This window comes from Mustelus asterias, unplaced genomic scaffold, assembly GCF_964213995.1.
Source record: "Mustelus asterias unplaced genomic scaffold, sMusAst1.hap1.1 HAP1_SCAFFOLD_338, whole genome shotgun sequence".
NCBI lineage: Eukaryota > Metazoa > Chordata > Chondrichthyes > Carcharhiniformes > Triakidae > Mustelus > Mustelus asterias.
Genome location: NW_027590299.1, coordinates 140,001 through 151,970, shown reverse-complemented (window position 1 = coordinate 151,970; position 11,970 = coordinate 140,001).

Here is an 11,970-nt window from a genome sequence, read left to right as displayed (position 1 = left end):
TGAGCTTTACTCTGTGTCTAACCCCGTGCTGTACCTGTGCTGGGCAAGTTTGATGGGGACAGTGTAGAGGGAGCTTTACTCTGTATCTAGTCCCCTGCTGTACCTGTCCTGGGAGTGTTTGATGGGGACAGTGTAGAGGGAGATTTATTCTGTATCTAACCCCATGCTGTACCTGTCCTGGGAGTGTTTGATGGGGACAGTGTCGAGGGAGCTTTACTATACATCTAACCACTTGCTGTATCTGTCCTGGGAGTGTTTGATGGGGATAGTGCAGAGGGAGCTTTACTCTGTATCTAATCCATGCTGTCCCTTTCTTGGGAGTGTTTGATGGGGACAGTATCGAGGGAGCTTTACTCTGTATCTAAACCCGTGCTGTACCTGTCCTTGGTTTGTTTGATGGGGACAGTGTACAATGAGCTTTAATCTGTATCTAACCCCGTGCTGTACCTGTCCTGGGGGGTGTTTGATGGGGACAGTGTAGAGGGAGCTTTACTCTGTATCTAACGCCGTGCTGTACCTGTCCTGGGAGTGTTTGTTGGGGACAGTATCGCGAGAGCTTTACTCTGTATCTAACCCCGTGCTGTACCTGTCCTGGGCGAGTTTGTTGGGGACAGTGCAGAGGGAGCTTTACTCTGTATCTAACTCCGTGCTGTATCTGTCCTTGGTTTGTTTGATGGGGACACACACACGCTCTTGCTCTCGCACACACTCTATGTCTCTCACACACACACTCTCTCTCACACACACACACACACTCTCTCACACACACACTCTCTCTCTCTCTCACACACACTCTCTCTCTCTCACACACACACTCTCTCTCACACACACTCTCTCTCTCACACACACACTCTCTCACACACACACTCTCGCACACTCTCTCTCTCACACACACTCTCTCTCTCACACACACTCTCTCTCTCACACACACTCTCTCTCACACAAACGGTCTCTCTCGCACACACTCTCTCTCTCGCACACACTCTCTCGAAAACTCTCTCTCTCTCACACACACACTCTCTCACACACACACACACTCTCTCTCTCGAAAACTCTCTCTCGAAAACTCTCTCTCTCACACACACACACTCTCTCTCACACACATTCTCTCTCTCACACACACTCTCTCTCTCACACACACACACGCTCTCTCACACACACGGTTTCTCTCTCACACACACTCTCACTCTCCCACACACTCTCATTCTCACACACACTCTCACACACACACACTCTCTCTCTCACACACACACTCTCACTCACACGCACTCTCTCTCACACACACACTCTCTCTCTCGCACACACTCTCTCACACACTCTCTCACACACAGCCTGTCTCTCACACACAGCCTGTCTCTCACACACACTCTTTCTCACACACACACTCTCTCTAACACACTCTCTCTCACGCACAGTCTCTCTCTCACACACACTCTCTCTCGCACACACTCTCTCTCAAACACACACTCTCTCTCACACACACACACTCTCTCTCGCACACACTCTCTCTCTCACACACTCTATCTCTCTCTCACACACACTCTCTCTCACACATACACTCACAAACATATACTCTCTCACACACACACTCTCTCTCACGCACACGCTCTCTCTCTCGCACACACACTCTCTCTCGCACACACACTCTCTCTCGCACACACTCTCTCTCTCTCGCACACACTCTCTCTCTCGCACACACTCTCTCTCTCGCACACACTCTCTCTCTCACACACACTCTCTCTCTCACACACACTCTCTCACACATACACACACTCTCTCTCACACACACTCTCTCTCTCGCACACACACTCTCTCTCGCACACACACTCTCTCTCTCGCACACACTCTCTCTCTCGCACACACTCTCTCTCTCACACACACTCTCTCTCTCACACACACTCTCTCTCTCACACACACTCTCTCACACATACACACACTCTCTCTCACACACACATTCTCTCACACACACACACACAGAATGATGGGGCAAAATGGAGAGGAAGATTTGAGCTGTATCTAACCCCGTGCTGTACCTGTCCTGGGTGTGTTTGATGTGCACAATGTGGAGGCAGCTTTTCCTTTAATCTAGCACCATGCTGTGTCTGTCATTGGATTATATGATGGGGACAGTGTATAGGGAGCTTCACTCTGTATCTAAACCTGTGCTGTACCTGTCCTGGGAGTGTTTGATGGGGATAGTGTAGAGGGAGCTTTACTCTGTATCTAACCCTGTGCTGTATATGTCCTGGGAGTGTTTGATGGGGGACAGTGTAGAGGGAGCTTCACTCTGTATCTAAACACGTGCTGTATCTGTCCTGGGTGTGTTTGATGGGGGACAGTGTAGAGGGAGCTTTGCTCTGTATCTAACCCCGTGCTGTATCTCTCCTGGAAGTGTTTTATGGGGACAGTGGAGAGGGAGCTTTACTCTGTATCGAACCCCGTGCTGTACCTGTCCTGGGAGTGTTTGATGGGGGACAGTATAGAGGGAGCTTTACTCTGTATCTAACCCCGTGCTGTTCCTGTCCTGGGAGTGTTTGATGGGGACAGTGTATAGGGAGCTTCACTCTATCTAAACACGTGCTGAACCTGTCCTGGGTGTGTTTGATGGGGGACAGTGTAGAGGGAGTTTTGCTCTGTATCTAACCCCATGCTGTATCTCTCCTGGAAGTGTTTTATGGGGATAGTGGAGAGGGAGCTTTACTCTGTATCGAACCCCGTGCTGTCCCTGTCCTGCGAGTGTTTGATGGAGACAGTGTCGAGGGACCTTTACTCTGTATTGAACCCCGTGCTGTATTTTTCCTGGGAGTGTTTAATGGGGACAGTGTCCAGGGAGCTATACTCTGTACCTAACCCTGTGCTGTACCTGTCCTGGGAGTGTTTGATGGGGACAGGACTTGGGGGACATTGGATTTTAGACAATGTTTAGGGTTTTAGACTTTTTGGAGTGAAATTCAGGAACACTTTGCCACACCAGGTGTGATATTAGTTTGGAACTACCTTCTATAATTCACAGTTGATGCTCAGTCGCTTATTAATGTTCAAACCTGAAGTTGATGGATGGTATTTTACACACAGGAGAAGCAATTTAAAATCAATGGGTCAATGTTAAAATAGTTGCAGGAACAGAGAGACCTGGGCTTTCAGTTCATTTTTACATCTTAAAGATTCAACCTGGGGCTCAGAATCTGTCAGTTGAATCTACTTTTCCTGTCCCGAAAACGTGTCAACAATTGTGTTGAGGAATGTGACAAAAGGTGACATTCCTGCATCCTGCACAATGGGGTTGGGAGGTTGTTTGAAAGGAGATTCAGAAAGTGTCAATTAGATTGTGTCTCTTTGCAGAAGTTGAGTATTTCACAGGAGATGCCTTGAGATAAAGGAACGTTTTACCAATGTCTGCGTAACTTTCAAAGTCTCCAGACGCATGAAGGGGGCAGAGATTTTGTAATATTCAGAGCAGGAGATGGCAGACAATCACAGAATTGAAGATGTGAGGCCATCTCTTGTTTCTGAATGTCAATCTGTAGCTTTTAAACTTTAGCCCTGGGCTAAACATTCCAAGTTTGCAATCCCACACTTTGCTGTTGTGGATTTTGAGTTGTAAATTTTCTGAAATTGATTCTGTAATAAAAATCCCTGCAGGATGCAATGATTCCCATTCTGTCTGCTGCTGCCAAGCCCCAGTTTGTGTCTCAGTTTCACTCTTTATCAACCATTTAAGATCCAAGAGTCATAGAATTCCTACACTGCAGAATGAGGCCATTCAGCCCAACAAGCCTGCCCCGACAGTAATCCCACCCAGGCCCGAATCCCCCTGACACTAAGGGGCAATTTAGCAAACGTGCAAACTCCACACAGACAGTCACTCGAGGCGGGGAATCGAACCCAGATCCCTGGCGCTGTGAGTCAGCAGTGCTAACCACTGTGCCACCGTGTCACCCGGTGATGAGACAGAACATTTGCCAAAGTGCACAGAAATAGGCAGCATTGTCAGCATTTTAGCTGGAAGCTTCAAATGACAAAGGGATCTTAATAGTAGAGTCACAGAATCCCTGCAGTGCAGAAGGAGACCATTCAGCCCATCGAGTCTGTACTGACTCTCTGACACAGTATCTTACCAAGGCCCTTGACCCAGCCCTATCCCCGTAACCCCACACATTTACCTTAATCCACCGAACCAACACAGCTTTGGACAGGAAACGGCAATTTACTGTGTCCAATCCACAAATTTGGAAAATACTGGGATGGATTGAGAAATGGTTTCCGGGCAGAAAACAGAGCTCAGATACAAATGGGCCCTTTGGCCCAACTTTTCCCTGCCACCCAGTTTTTACCATAAAGCTCGTATCAAATGCCTTGCGTTTGGCCCAAATCCCTCCACACCAATCTTACCAGAATAACTGTCTAAATGCTTTTTAAAATATAAAATTGTGTCCGCTTCTACTACGACCTCTGGCAGCTTGTTCTAATCCCTCACCACCCTCTGTGTGAAAAGAATTGCCCTCTGGACCCTCTCCCCTCTCACCTTAAACCTGTGTCTTCTAGTTTTAGACTCCCCTCCCTTTTGGAAAAGATGTTGACGAGCTTATCACAGAACAAAGAGAATTACAGCACAGGAACAGTCCCTTCGGCCCTCCAAGCCTGCACCAACCATGCTGCCCGACTGAACTAAAACCCCCTACCCTTCCGGGGACCATATCCCTCTATTCCCATCCTATCCATGTATTTGTCCAGACGTTCCGTAAAACTCACTATCGTATCCGCTTCCACTACCTCCCCCGGCAGCGAGTTCCAGGCACCCACCACCCTCTGTGTAAAAAAACTTGCCTTGTACATCTCCTTTAAACCTTGCCCCTCACACCTTAAACCTGTGCCCCCTAGATTTTGAATCTTCCACCCTGGTAAAAAGCTTCTGACTATCCACTCTGTCCATGCCCCTCATAATCTTGTAGAATTCTATCAGGTCTCCCCTCAACCTCCGTCGTTCCAGTGAGAACAAACCAAGTTTCTCCAATCTCTCCTCAGAGCTAATGCCCTCCATACCAGGCAACATCCTGGTAAATCTTTTCTGAACCCTCTCCAAATTCTCCACATCTTTCTGGTAGTGTGTCGATCAGAATTGAACACTATATTCCAAGTGCGGCCTAACTAAGGTTCTATAAAGCTGCTGTATCCATGCCCTCATTATTTGAGAGACCTCTAGAAGAACACCACTAAGCCAACTCAAGGGGAAAAAAGTCCCAGAGTATCCAGCCTCTCATTATAATTCAAACCATCAGGACCCCATAGCATCCGAGTAATTCTTTTCTGCACACTTTCTAGCTTAATAATCTCCTTTCTATAAGGGTTACCAGAACAATACACAGCATTCCAAGTGTGGTCTTACCAATGTCTTGTACAACTTCAACAAGACGTCCCAACTCCTGTGTTCAATGTTCTGACCAATGAAACCAAGCATGTGGAATGCCTTCTTCACCACTCTATCCACCTGTGACTCCACTTTCAAGGAGCTATCAATCTGTACCCCGAGATCTCTTTGTTCTGTAACTCTCACCAACACCCTACCATTAACTGAGTAAGTCCTGTGTTGGTTCGATCCACCAAAATGTATCACCTCGCATTTATCTAAATTAAACTCCATCTGCCATTCAACAGCCCACTGGCCCAATTGATCAAGATCCCATTGCAACCCGAGATAACCTTCTTCACTGTCCACTATGCCACAAATCTTGGTGTCAACTGCAAACTTACAAACCATGCCTCCTAAATTCTCATCCAAATCATTAATATAAATGACAAATAACAGTGGACCCAGCACCGATCCCTGAGGCACCCCGCTGGTCACAGGCCTCCAGTTTGACAAAAAAACAACCCTCTACAACCACCCTCTGTCTTCTGTCATCAAGCCTATTTTATATCCATTTGGCTACCTCACCCTGGATCCCGTGAGATTTAACCAAATCCTGTCTGCTTTTGTTTTTAAATGTTTACATTTTTAAACACTGAAACGTCTTGCCCTTGTTGGGAATATCAGTGCGGTTTGAGAAAAGCAAACACTGATCCCACACTCAACACCCCCAAAACACAGGACTGAGCAGAGAGTGTGAAATGTGACTGGTGTGAGTATGGATTGTCTTTTAAAAGTGGGTAAGAAACACTCCTCCATTTTCAAATCTTTACCTTGCTTATGTAGCGTCTCGGACTCCCCTGTCACTCACCATCCATCTGAATTAATCTCTATTCCTCACTGTCTAACTGTTACTCTCTGCATTGCTCCCTCTCCCTATCTCTCTGTTACTCTGCATCGCTCCATCTCTCTCTCTTCCTCTCTCTCTCTCCCTCTCCCTCTCTATCCCTCTCATCCACCATGTTGTTTATCGTTAAGGGGTCGAATCACGGAGAATTCAAACACTCTTTCTGTTTCTGTCTTGGCAGAATTAGCAACATGAGTGGATATTTCAAGACTGGATTCACACAATCCAGACAGAACGCTGGTGAGCTCAGTACACGTGGTACCTGAATGTTACAATAAGATAGAATCTGTATTCAGACAACTGTCACCCCACAGGGTCCAAACTTCACCGTGTTAATTTGATTTGATTTGATTGATTTGTATTGGGATGCAGTGAAAAGTATTGTTTCTTGTGCGCTATACAGACAAAACATTCTGTACATAGAGTACACAGGGAGAAGGAGAGGAAAGGGTGCAGAATATCGTGTTGCAGTTACCGATAGGGTGTGGAGAAAGATCAGCTCACACACACACACTCTCTTACACACTCTCAGACACACACATAATCTCACACACACACACACTCTCTCTCTCGCACACACACTCTCTCACACACTCAGACACACACACTCTCTCACACACACACACACACACTCTCTCTCACACACACGCTCTCTCTCTCTCGCACACACACTCTCTCACACACTCAGACACACACTCTCTCACACACACACACACTCCCTCTCACACACACGCTCTCTCTCTCTCTCACACACACTCTCTCTCACACTCTCAGACACACACACTCTCTCACACACACAGACACACACTCACTCACACACACACGCTCTCTCTCACACACACACTCTCTCACACTCTCAGAGACACACACACTCTCTCTCACACACACACACACACTCTCTCAGACGCACTCTGTCTCCATCACACATTGTCTCTCTTTCTCACACTCTCCCTCTCACACACACACACAAAGTCATATTCTCTCTCACACACACACTCTCTCTCACACACACACATTCTCTCACACACACACAATGCAGAGGGAGATATACGCTGTATCTCACCCGATGCTGTACCTGTCCTGGGTGTGTTTGATGTGTAGGCAGCTTTTCCCTGTATCTATCCCCATGCTGTATCTGTCATTGGAATATTTGATAGTCATGATGTGGAGATTTGATAGTTATTTGATAGTGACAGTGCAGAGGGAGCTTTATCTGTATCTAACCCCGTGCTGTACCTGTCCTGTGTGTGTTTGATGGGGACAGTGTAGAGGAAGCTTTACTCTGTATCTAACCCTGTGCTGTACCTGTCCTGTGTGTGTTTGATGGGGACAGTGTAGAGGAAGCTTTACTCTGTATCTAACCCCGTGCTGTACCTGTCCTGTGTGTGTTTGATGGGGACAGTGTAGAGGAAGCTTTACTCTGTATCTAACCCCGTGCTGTACCTGTCCTCGGAGTGTTTGATGGGAACAGTGCAGAGGGAGATTTACTCTGTATCTTACCCCGTGCTGTACCTGTCCAGGGAGTGTTTGATGGGGACAGTGTAGAGGGAGCTTTACTCTGTATCTAACCCCGTGCTGTACCTGTCCTGGGAGTGTTTGATGGGGACAGTGTAGAGGGAGCTTTACTCTGTATCTAACCCCGTGCTGTACCTGTCCTGGGAGTGTTTGATGGGGACAGTGTAGAGGGAGCTTTACTCTGTATCTAACCCCATGCTGTCCCTGTCCAGGGAGTGTTTGATGGGGACAGTGTAGAGGGAGCTTTACTCTGTATCTAACCCCGTGCTGTACCTGTCCTGGGAGTGTTTGATGGGGACAGTGTAGAGGGAGCTTTACTCTGTATCTAACCCCGTGCTGTACCTGTCCTGGGAGTGTTTGATGGGGGACAGTGGAGAGGGAGCTTTACTCTGTATCTAACCCCGTGCTGTACCAGTTCTGGGAGTGTTTGATGGGGGACAGTGTAGAGGGAGCTTTACTCTGTATCTAACCCCGTGCTGTACCTGTCCTGGGAGTGTTTGATGGGGACAGTGTCGAGGGAGCTTTACTCTGTATCTAACCCCGTGCTGTACCTGTCCTGGGAGTGTTTGATGGGGACAGTGTAGAGGGAGCTTTACTCTGTATCTAACCCTGTGCTGTACCTGTCCTGGGAGTGTTTGATGGGACAGTGAAGTGGGAGCTTTACTCTGTATCTAACCCCGTGCTGTATCTGTCCTGGGAGTGTTTGATGGGGACAGTGTAGAGGGACCTTTTCTCTGTATCTAACCCCGTGCTGTTTCTGTCCTGGGAGTGTTTGATGGAACAGTGAAGTGGGAGATTTACTCTGTATCTAACCACTTCCTGTATCTGTCCTGGGAGTGTTTGATGGGAACAGTGTAGAGGGAGCTTTACTCTGTATCTAACCCCGTGCTGTATCTGTCCTGGGAGCGTTTGATGGGGACAGTGTCGAGGGAGCTTTACTCTGTATCGAACTCTGAGCTGTACCTGTACCTTTCCTGGGAGTGTTTGATGGGAACAGTGTCGAGGGACCTTTACTTTGCATCTAATCCCGTGTTTCAGTTACTGATAGACTGTAGAGGAAGATCAGGTCACACACACGCTCTCCTTACACACTCTCAGGCACACACACACACACATGCTCTCTCTGTCTCTCACACACACATACACTATCTCTTACGCACTCTCTCTCTCACACACATGCTCTTTCGCTCTGTCACACACACTTTCTCTCTCACACATACTCTCTCTCTCTCACACATACACTCTCTCTCAAACACACACACTCTCTCTCACACACACACTCCCTCTCACACACACACTCCCTCTCACACACACACTCCCTCTCACACACACACTCCCTCTCACACACACACTCCCTCTCACACACACACTCCCTCTCACACACACACTCCCTCTCACACACACACTCCCTCTCACACACACACTCCCTCTCACACACACACTCTCTCTCACACATACACTCTCTCTCACACACAGACTCTCTCTCACACACAGACTCTCTCTCACACACACACTCTCTCTCGCACACACACTCTCTCTCGCACACACACTGTCTCATACACACACACTCACTCTCTCACGCGCTCGCTCTCTCTTGTACACGCTCTCTCTCACACACACGCTCTCTCTCTCGCACACGCTCTCTCTCTCGCACACACTCTCTCACACACACTCTCTCTCTCTCACACACACACTCTCTCTCACACACACCTTCTCTCCCGTGCTGTACCTGTCCTGGGTGTGTTTGATGTGCACAATGTGGAGGCAGCTTTTCCTTTAATCTAGCACCATGCTGTATCTGTCATTGGATTATTTGATGGGGACAGTGTATAGGGAGCTTCACTCTGTATCTAAACCTGTGCTGTACCTGTCCTGGGTGTGTTTGATGGGGACAGTGTAGAGGGAGCTTTACTCTGTATCTAACCCCGTGCTGTACCTGTCCTGGGAGTGTTTGATGGGGGACAGTGTAGAGGGAGCTTCACTCTGTATCTAAACACGTGCTGTACCTGTCCTGGGTGTGTTTGATGGGGACATTGTCGAGGGAGCTTCACTCTGTATCTTAACCCGTGCTGTACATGTCCTGGGAGTGTTTGATGGGGACAGTGGAGAGGGAGATCTACTCTGTATCTAACCCCATGCTGTACCTGTCCTGGGAGTGTTTCATGGGGACAGTGTTGAGGGAGCTTTCCTCTCTATCTAATCCCGTGCTGTACCTGTCCTTGGTTTGTCTGATGGGGATATTGTGGAGGGAGCTTTACTCTGTATCTAACCCCGTGCTGTACCTGTCCTGGGTGTGTTGGATGGGGACAGTGTAGAGGGAGGTTTACTCTGTATCTCAACCCGTGCTGTACATGTCCTGGGAGTGTTTGATGGGGACAGTGTAGAGGGAGCTTTACTCTATATCTAACCCCGTGCTGTATCTGTTCTGGGACTGTTTGATGGGGACTGTACAGTGAGCTTTACTCTGTATCTAACCCCATGCTGTACCTGTTCTGGGAGTGTTTGATGGGGACAGTGTAGAGGAACCTTTATTCTGTACCTAACCCCGTGTTGTGCTTTCTGTACCTGTCTTGGGAGTGTTTGATGGGGATAGTGTAGTGGGAGGTTTACTCTGTATCTAACCCGTGCTGTACCTGTCCTGGGAGTGTTTGATGGGGACAGTGTAGAGGGAGCTTTACTCTGTATCTAACCCCGTGCTGTACCTGTCTTGGGAGTGTTTGATGGGGACAGTGTAGAGGGAGCTTTACTCTGTATCGAACCCCGTGCTGTACCTGTCTTGGGAGTGTTTGATGGGGACAGTGTAGTGGGAGCTTTACTCTGCATCTAACCCCGTGCTGTACCTGTCCTGTTAGTGTTTGATGGGGACAGTGTAGAGGGAGCTTTACTTTGTATCGAACCCCGTGCTGTATCTGTCCTGGGTGTGTTGGATGGGGACAGTGTCGAGGGAGCTTCACTCTGTATCTAACCCCATGCTGTACCTGTCCTGGGAGTGTTTGATGGGGACAGTGTAGAGGGAGCTTCACTCTGTATCTAACCCCGTGCTGTACCTGTCCTGGGTGTGTTGGATGGGGACAGTGTCGAGGGAGCTTCACTCTGTATCTAAACCCGTGCTGTACATGTCCTGGGAGTGTTTGATGGGGATAGTGTAGAGGGAGCTTTATCTGTATCTCACCCTGTGCTGTCCCTGTCCTGGGAGTGTTTGATGGGGACAGTGTCGAGGGAGCTTTACTCTGTATCTAACCCCGTGCTGTATCTGTCCTGGGAGTGTTTGATGGGGACAGTGTCGAGGGAGCTTTACTCTGTATCAAATCCCGTGCTGTACCTGTGCTGGGAGAGTTTGATGGGGACAGTGTAGAGGGAGATTTACTCTGTATCTAAACCCGTGCTGTATCTGTCCTTGGTTTGTTTGATGGGGACAGTGTAGAGGGAGCTTTACTCTATATCTAACCCCGTGCTGAATCTGTTCTGGGACTGTTTGATGGGGACAGTGTACAGTGAGCCTTAATCTGTATCTAGCCCCGTGCTGTACATGTCCTGGGAGTGTTTGATGGGGACCGTGTCGAGGGAGTTTCAGTCTGTATCTCACCCCGTGCTGTATCTTTTCTGGGACTATTTGATGGGGACAGTGTACAGTGAGCTTTACTCTGTATCTCACCCCATGCTGTATCTGTCTTGGGAGTGTTTCATGGTGACAGTGTAGAGGGAGCTTTACTCTGTATCTAACCCCGTGCTGTACCTGTCCTCGGTTGTCTGATGGGGATATTGTAGAGGGAGCGTTACTCCATATCTAACCCATGCTGTCCCTGTCCTGGGAGTGTTTGATGGGGACAGTATCGAGGGAGCTTTACTCTGTATCTAAACCCGTGCTGTACCTGTCCTGGGAGTGTTTGATGGGCCAGTGCAGAGGGAGCTTTACTCTGTATCTAACCCCGTGCTGTATCTGTCCTTGGTTTGTTTGATGGGGACAGTGTAGAGGGAGATTTACTCTATATCTAACCCCGTGCTGTATCAGTTCTGGGACTGTTTTGATGGGGACAGTGTCGAGGGAGCTTTACTCTGTATCCAACCCAGTGCTGTACCTGTCCTGGGAGTGTTTTGATGGGGACAGTGTAGAGGGAGCTTTACTCTGTATCTAAACCCGTGCTGTATCTGTCCTTGGTTTATTTGATGGAGACAGTGAAGAGGGAGCTTTACTCTATAT